Raw genomic sequence first — 5,610 nt, 5'->3', positions numbered from 1 at the left:
GCGACGCCGAGCCGGACGGGAGGAGCCACCGCCCTGCAGCACGCTCGCGCCGGTACGTACAGGAGGTGCCCCCGCCGGATCTGAACAAGAACACCGAGTGGTTCATGTACCTGGCGTTCCTAGATCCATCCGCCCCACCCTCTACTCACCCTATCTCCCTCGGTGTTGGGGCATCCAGATCGAGTAGGTCAGGTGCCGGCGCTCCACGATCTCCATGCGATGCGCCGGCGAGGCGACGGTGATGCTTGTGGTGGACGCCTCCGCTGTCTTCCACCGACACACAGCCGTGCCCTCCGACGCCGCTCTTCCACGCGACGAGAGGCCTGGGTGCCGCTCGGCTGGGACAGAACCCTACGCTCGATGATGCCATGGACATGGAGGTCTTCAAGGTACCCTCTTCCTCTCCTTCTCTGTCCCTCACCTCCAATACTTGCCACTGAGCTCGTGACAACGCCATGTCTCACTTGGGCCCTCTGATGCTTGCTCGCTATGGTCTCTCGATGAACACAATTGCTTACTCCTAAAATCCCTAATTCCTAGGGTTTACTCTTGCTGTTCTACATACTTTCATGTACCACTATCATACTCCAGGCTTGCTTAGAATTGCAATTCCACGCTTAGAATCATGACACCATCGAGTCACAGGGACATCTCAACTTCTGAATGAAAAAAAACATTAATCTTGTCTGAATCATCCCTCTTCTGTAGGTCTTTATGAAGCTTTGGAACTGAGGGATGGTGGATCTAACTACTTGGGCAAGGGTGTTTCCAAGGTTCCATTTGAGCGAATTTTATATTAGCATGAATAACGAATTCCCGGGCTACAGTCTTAAAGTAATTCTGTTACCTAGTTAGTGTTTGGAAGCAGCTAGAGTGAATGTGAGAAAAGTTGAATAGATTACACATTTTCCTAAAAATGGTATAGCTTAATTTATTTTTTAGCTACTGCAGCATTTCTTGAAATGATTTTTATTCTAAGCATTTTTGTCATACTCAATAAGCTAGTTCCTGAATCAAATTTGATAACGAAATGTTTCTATAGCAAGCTATAGTTAATTAGTTGGCAAGTGTGATGTCCATTCACGCCTCCTCTGTTTTTTGCAGGTCTGGCAGCACCGCCGTGTCGACGACGAAGGTGGTGACCGCGGCAGCGAGCGGCGCGAGTTGGTGGCTGCGGGACTCGACGGCACGGCTCATATATGCGCGAGCTGGGCATTACTTTGAGTTCATATATGTGCTTGTCACTCCATAGGTTATAGTGATTCCCTCTGTTTCCTTATATGTTCTTGTAGTTTGGTTGCTTTCCTGTTCATGCATGTTTGTACAGCTATATATAGTTATGCTGTGAATTTGTCATGCATGTATTGAAATGTAGGAAATGTTTAATACATGTTCACTCTCAGTTGGGATATTGAATTGTACATAGTTATGTGATTCATGTCTGCTTCTTATCTTATTAAGTCATTATCTTTATGTCCTTGCTACCAGTAGGATTGTTAATAGCTTGTTTTGTAGTTCTCTACTTTATGCAAATAGCTTCTTATAAGGCAATATAATTGGTTGTTTTGTGCTGCTGGCCTAATTAAACATGATCAATATGTATACTTGTTTGAGATAGACATTTCATGCATGTTTATGAGGTACGAATTCTACAGATGTCACAAAATATTGGTGGCAAAGTGTCTTCTTATCTTTATATTTACTTAGCTAAAATCTTAGAGTAACAATAACTGTACTTGACAAGTAAACATTAGCATCTTAAATGATCATCTTAAATGATTAGCTAAAATGATGTAGGAGTAGTAGAAACTTCATGGTTGATCCTGATTGCTGAACATGGGAGATGCATCTTCTTTTGCATATCAATTACATAGTAGTACTATATAATGCTTGCCGATGTGGTACATTCAATACTGGTAGCACTGGCCATTAATTACACTGGCCATTTTACGCCAGGCTTTAGATTCTGCCGAGCCAGATCCGTTGACCCGCGGTTTGATTTGTGGCGTGCGAGATTTGTTCCTGGGCTGGCGTGGTGTGTTTGCCGGTGTGATTTTCGCAGGCCTTGGACAAGATCAGTACGGTGCCGATGGAGGCCCTCGCCGCCGGCGCCGATGTGTCCATGATTGGGCAGTTTGGTGTTGGCTTCTACTCCGCCTACCTTGTTGCCGAGAGGGTCATCGTCACCATGAAGCACAACAACGACGGGCAGTACGTGTGGGAGTCCTAGGCCGGTAGCTCCTTCACCGTCACTCATGATACATTTGGGGAGCAGCTCGGCAGGGGTACCAAGATGATCCTCTACCTCAAGGACGACTAGGTATGCAGTCCAATCCTCCTATACTTTGATGGCTTACTCTTCATGTCTTGATGTGGTTCTCTGCTTAGTGTAGCTGTATTAGACTCACTATGAGATGTCCACTCTTGTTTTGTTAAAAAACATGAACTGTTAAGTCATCTATTCATGGCCGTTGCTTTTGTTCAGTATATATGTGTGCTTTCTGAATTGTATGCATAGGTGGTTATAGGTTGCTGTGATGAATATAAATATTAACAAGTGCTCATGCATGCCGGTATACTAGAGCTAGTTGTATGTGCTCATTACCTTCCCGTTGTCACTTTGTCAGCATCAATCCAATCCAACTCAGCCGAATGAATCTAACCTGCTCGTTTAGTTCTCGCCATCGATATCAGTGGTAGCCAACAACTAACCGATCTTAGCTGCTGCCGGCTGTTTGGCGTCCTATGTATTTTTTGCTGCTAGTCTCAGAAATAATGCATAAATGGCATCAAAACTGCTTCATGCTATCTCTCGGGCAAAGTAGATGCTAGTTTGGTTACTATCTGTACATCATCAGGTCTACTTGATGCAAGTCTCTATTTTTTGTTTGTTCTATTTTTTGTTTGTCTCTCTTTGACATATTGCTTTTTCTTTTTGAATGTGCAGGTTATTTGCATCTTGATTAGGAGATGATGGTGATCATCTTTTGTTGCGGGGAACCTGTTAGATAAAGTTTATGTGATTTGAACCTGCAAGATACAGTTCTGTATAATGTTGTGTGAGATAAAAGTTATGTACTTGTGAACATAGGAGATAAGTTATTGATATGTGTTGGTCTGTCTAATGTTAAGCGAGATAAAGTTGTGTGAGAAAGTTTTCTATACTTGTGTTATTACTGTAGGAAAGAAGTACTGTTACTATACTGATTTGAGAATATTGGCTGTAAATAAAAGAGGGCTCGGCCCACTATTGGATTGTAAAAAGGCCCTGTCCAGAATTTATATTGCACTCAATACTTGGGCTCTAAAAAGGCCATGGCCCAAACTATGTTGGACTTGTTTCTAAAAAGAGCAATATAAATTTCAGATTCTAAAAGGGTTGAGGCCCCAAAAAAATGGATTGTAAAAGACTGCATCTCAGAAAAAAAGTCCTAATTGTTGGGCCAGGCCTATTTAGCTAATCAAAGCACAGGGAAAAAATAAATTAAATGGGCTGAATTAATGGGCTCGACCCATGTAAAACGCCGAATTGGACTGGGCTGAATCTTGTGCCACATCAGCTTGCCACGCTGGATGCCTATGTGGCCTGGGGAGGTTGCTAGTGACCAAAACGCCACAGTAGACGTATTTTGGTCATAAACATCTTCGACCATTCAAGAAGAAAGGTCGCTATAGTCAGTTTATGACGGCCAGCTTTTGACCTTATGTTTTTGGTCACAAAAAGGTCACAAATGGAAATTTGTGACCATTCAGTGACCAATAGTGGTGGTCACAAGTTGACATATTTCTTGTAGTGCATCACTTCATCAACCTACTCCGAAGACTTCGGCGTCACTAGCTGACCAGCTCCATCACGTTAGCTGGAAAGAGGGCTTTGCCTCGGCGAGCCAACCTTTGCCAGCATCGCCATACCGTCGCTTTATCGCCCATCAGGCAATGGGTGTGCGGAACGATTCCCGATTTTGGGAGTCGCTTTTCTTCGGAATGCTACAACAAATAAACCAGGTGCTATTAATCCTAACAATTTTTTCTTGTTGGGTTTAATTTTTTCAAGAAATTATTACTCTGGTTTGTTCCATCATATGTACACAGGTCTATCGAATGATGTCCGCACTAACGACGGTCGCGTGGTGGTTCGGTCAGTTTCCATACATAGTCCGGCGAACGCCGCACCCGGAACTCGGACCGACCTGTGAATTCAGGCTTTGCCACACCTTTACCGCGTCAAGCCAGGCCATATTTGTTTTATTACTCACTTTGCATAAATTATTTATTATGCAATTTTTTATTATCATTATTATTAATATCTCCATTTTGCACTATTTTTTGTGCACAGGAAAATGATCCGGGTTGGGAAGTATCGTCAACTCGGCGTACTGACATACCACGTCACCTCGGCTGGACGGGGGGCTTCGTCAGCACTTCATTACCCCATGCCGGGGACTTCGGCATCACTCTACCGGCCTGCATTGACCGTGCTATGTCACCACTTCGGAGTGCCGAGCTCTTTGCTCCGCCACCTTGGGACCGGCTTGAGGGATGGAACCTTGTCCCGCATCAAGCTTGGGCCGCGTCATCAATACCGAACACATTAACAAGCTAAGTTGCCTTCATGCTCAAAGTTTTAAATTCTTAACTTGTGTTCGGTTCGACCAAGCATTATTCCTTTTTGAAAAAAAAGTTGCTTGTAAAGAATCTCCTTGTCAAAACTTTGTTTGTGACACACAAATTCAAATACCCCATTCACTTGGGGGCTTCCTTCATGAAGCTTTTTCCTCTTGCATATGATTATACTTGTACGGCTTCATTCCTTGTTCGTGTATTACGCCACAATATGCACCATATTGACTTAAGCGATTTGCAAGCTGGGTTGCCTGGCTCCTGTGCTTACCACTACGTTCCAGATTGTTCGGCTAGGGAGTAAAGGGAACACCTCTGCGATTGTCACGACCGGGTCCTCCGAGCTCTGACCTCAGACTGGGTGTCCTGGACTAGGGGGTACTCACCACGTCATCTCCCGATCTGTTACATTGGGCCGAGGACCCCCATGGCCATATACTCATGGGCCAGTTCGGACAGCTGCCGCATACAAGGAAGATTCCACAAGACTTGGCGATCAAGACAAGGACTCCTCCCCACCGGTGTACTCAGCTAGGACTCTTGTTATCCTAGGCCTCTGGTGCATTATATAAACTGAGGCCAGGCTAGTCGATAGATCATATACAACAATAACATACAATCATACCATAGGCTAGCTTCTAGGGTTTAGCCTCTCTGATCTCGTGGTAGATCTACACTTGTACTACACATATCATCAATATTAATCAAGCAGGACGTAGGGTTTTACCTCCATCAAGAGGGCCCGAACCTGGGTAAAACATTGTGTCCCCTGCCTCCTGTTACCATCCGCCTTAGACACATAGTTTGGGACCCCCTTCCCGAGATCCGCCGGTTTTGACACCGACACCACCAAAGCCACATGACACGATTATGATTGAAATCCCAATGACTCCCACACACACAAAAAAACACGGCCTGCTTGTCACACGAATGCAGGAATGTATAAAAGGTTATTTCCCTCTTGTTGAACATAACGGGAGGGTTGTGTAG

General features: G+C 44.6%; 1 long non-coding RNA gene across 1 annotated transcript; it reads left to right on the top strand.

Moving 5' to 3' along the window:
• Positions 1-2,259: 2,259 nt before the first annotated feature.
• LOC147990187 (uncharacterized) lies at positions 2,260-3,125 on the top strand. The gene is made up of 2 exons (XR_015603587.1): positions 2,260-2,320; positions 2,948-3,125. It is a non-coding gene; the product is annotated as an uncharacterized LOC147990187 (long non-coding RNA).
• The last annotated feature ends 2,485 nt before the right edge of the window (positions 3,126-5,610 follow it).

The sequence above is a fragment of the Triticum urartu genome, chromosome 1A (assembly GCF_056163025.1).
Source record: "Triticum urartu cultivar PI428250 chromosome 1A, HENAU_Tu73, whole genome shotgun sequence".
In the NCBI taxonomy this organism is placed as follows: domain Eukaryota; kingdom Viridiplantae; phylum Streptophyta; class Magnoliopsida; order Poales; family Poaceae; genus Triticum; species Triticum urartu.
This window is presented reverse-complemented; position numbering and strand designations above follow the sequence as displayed.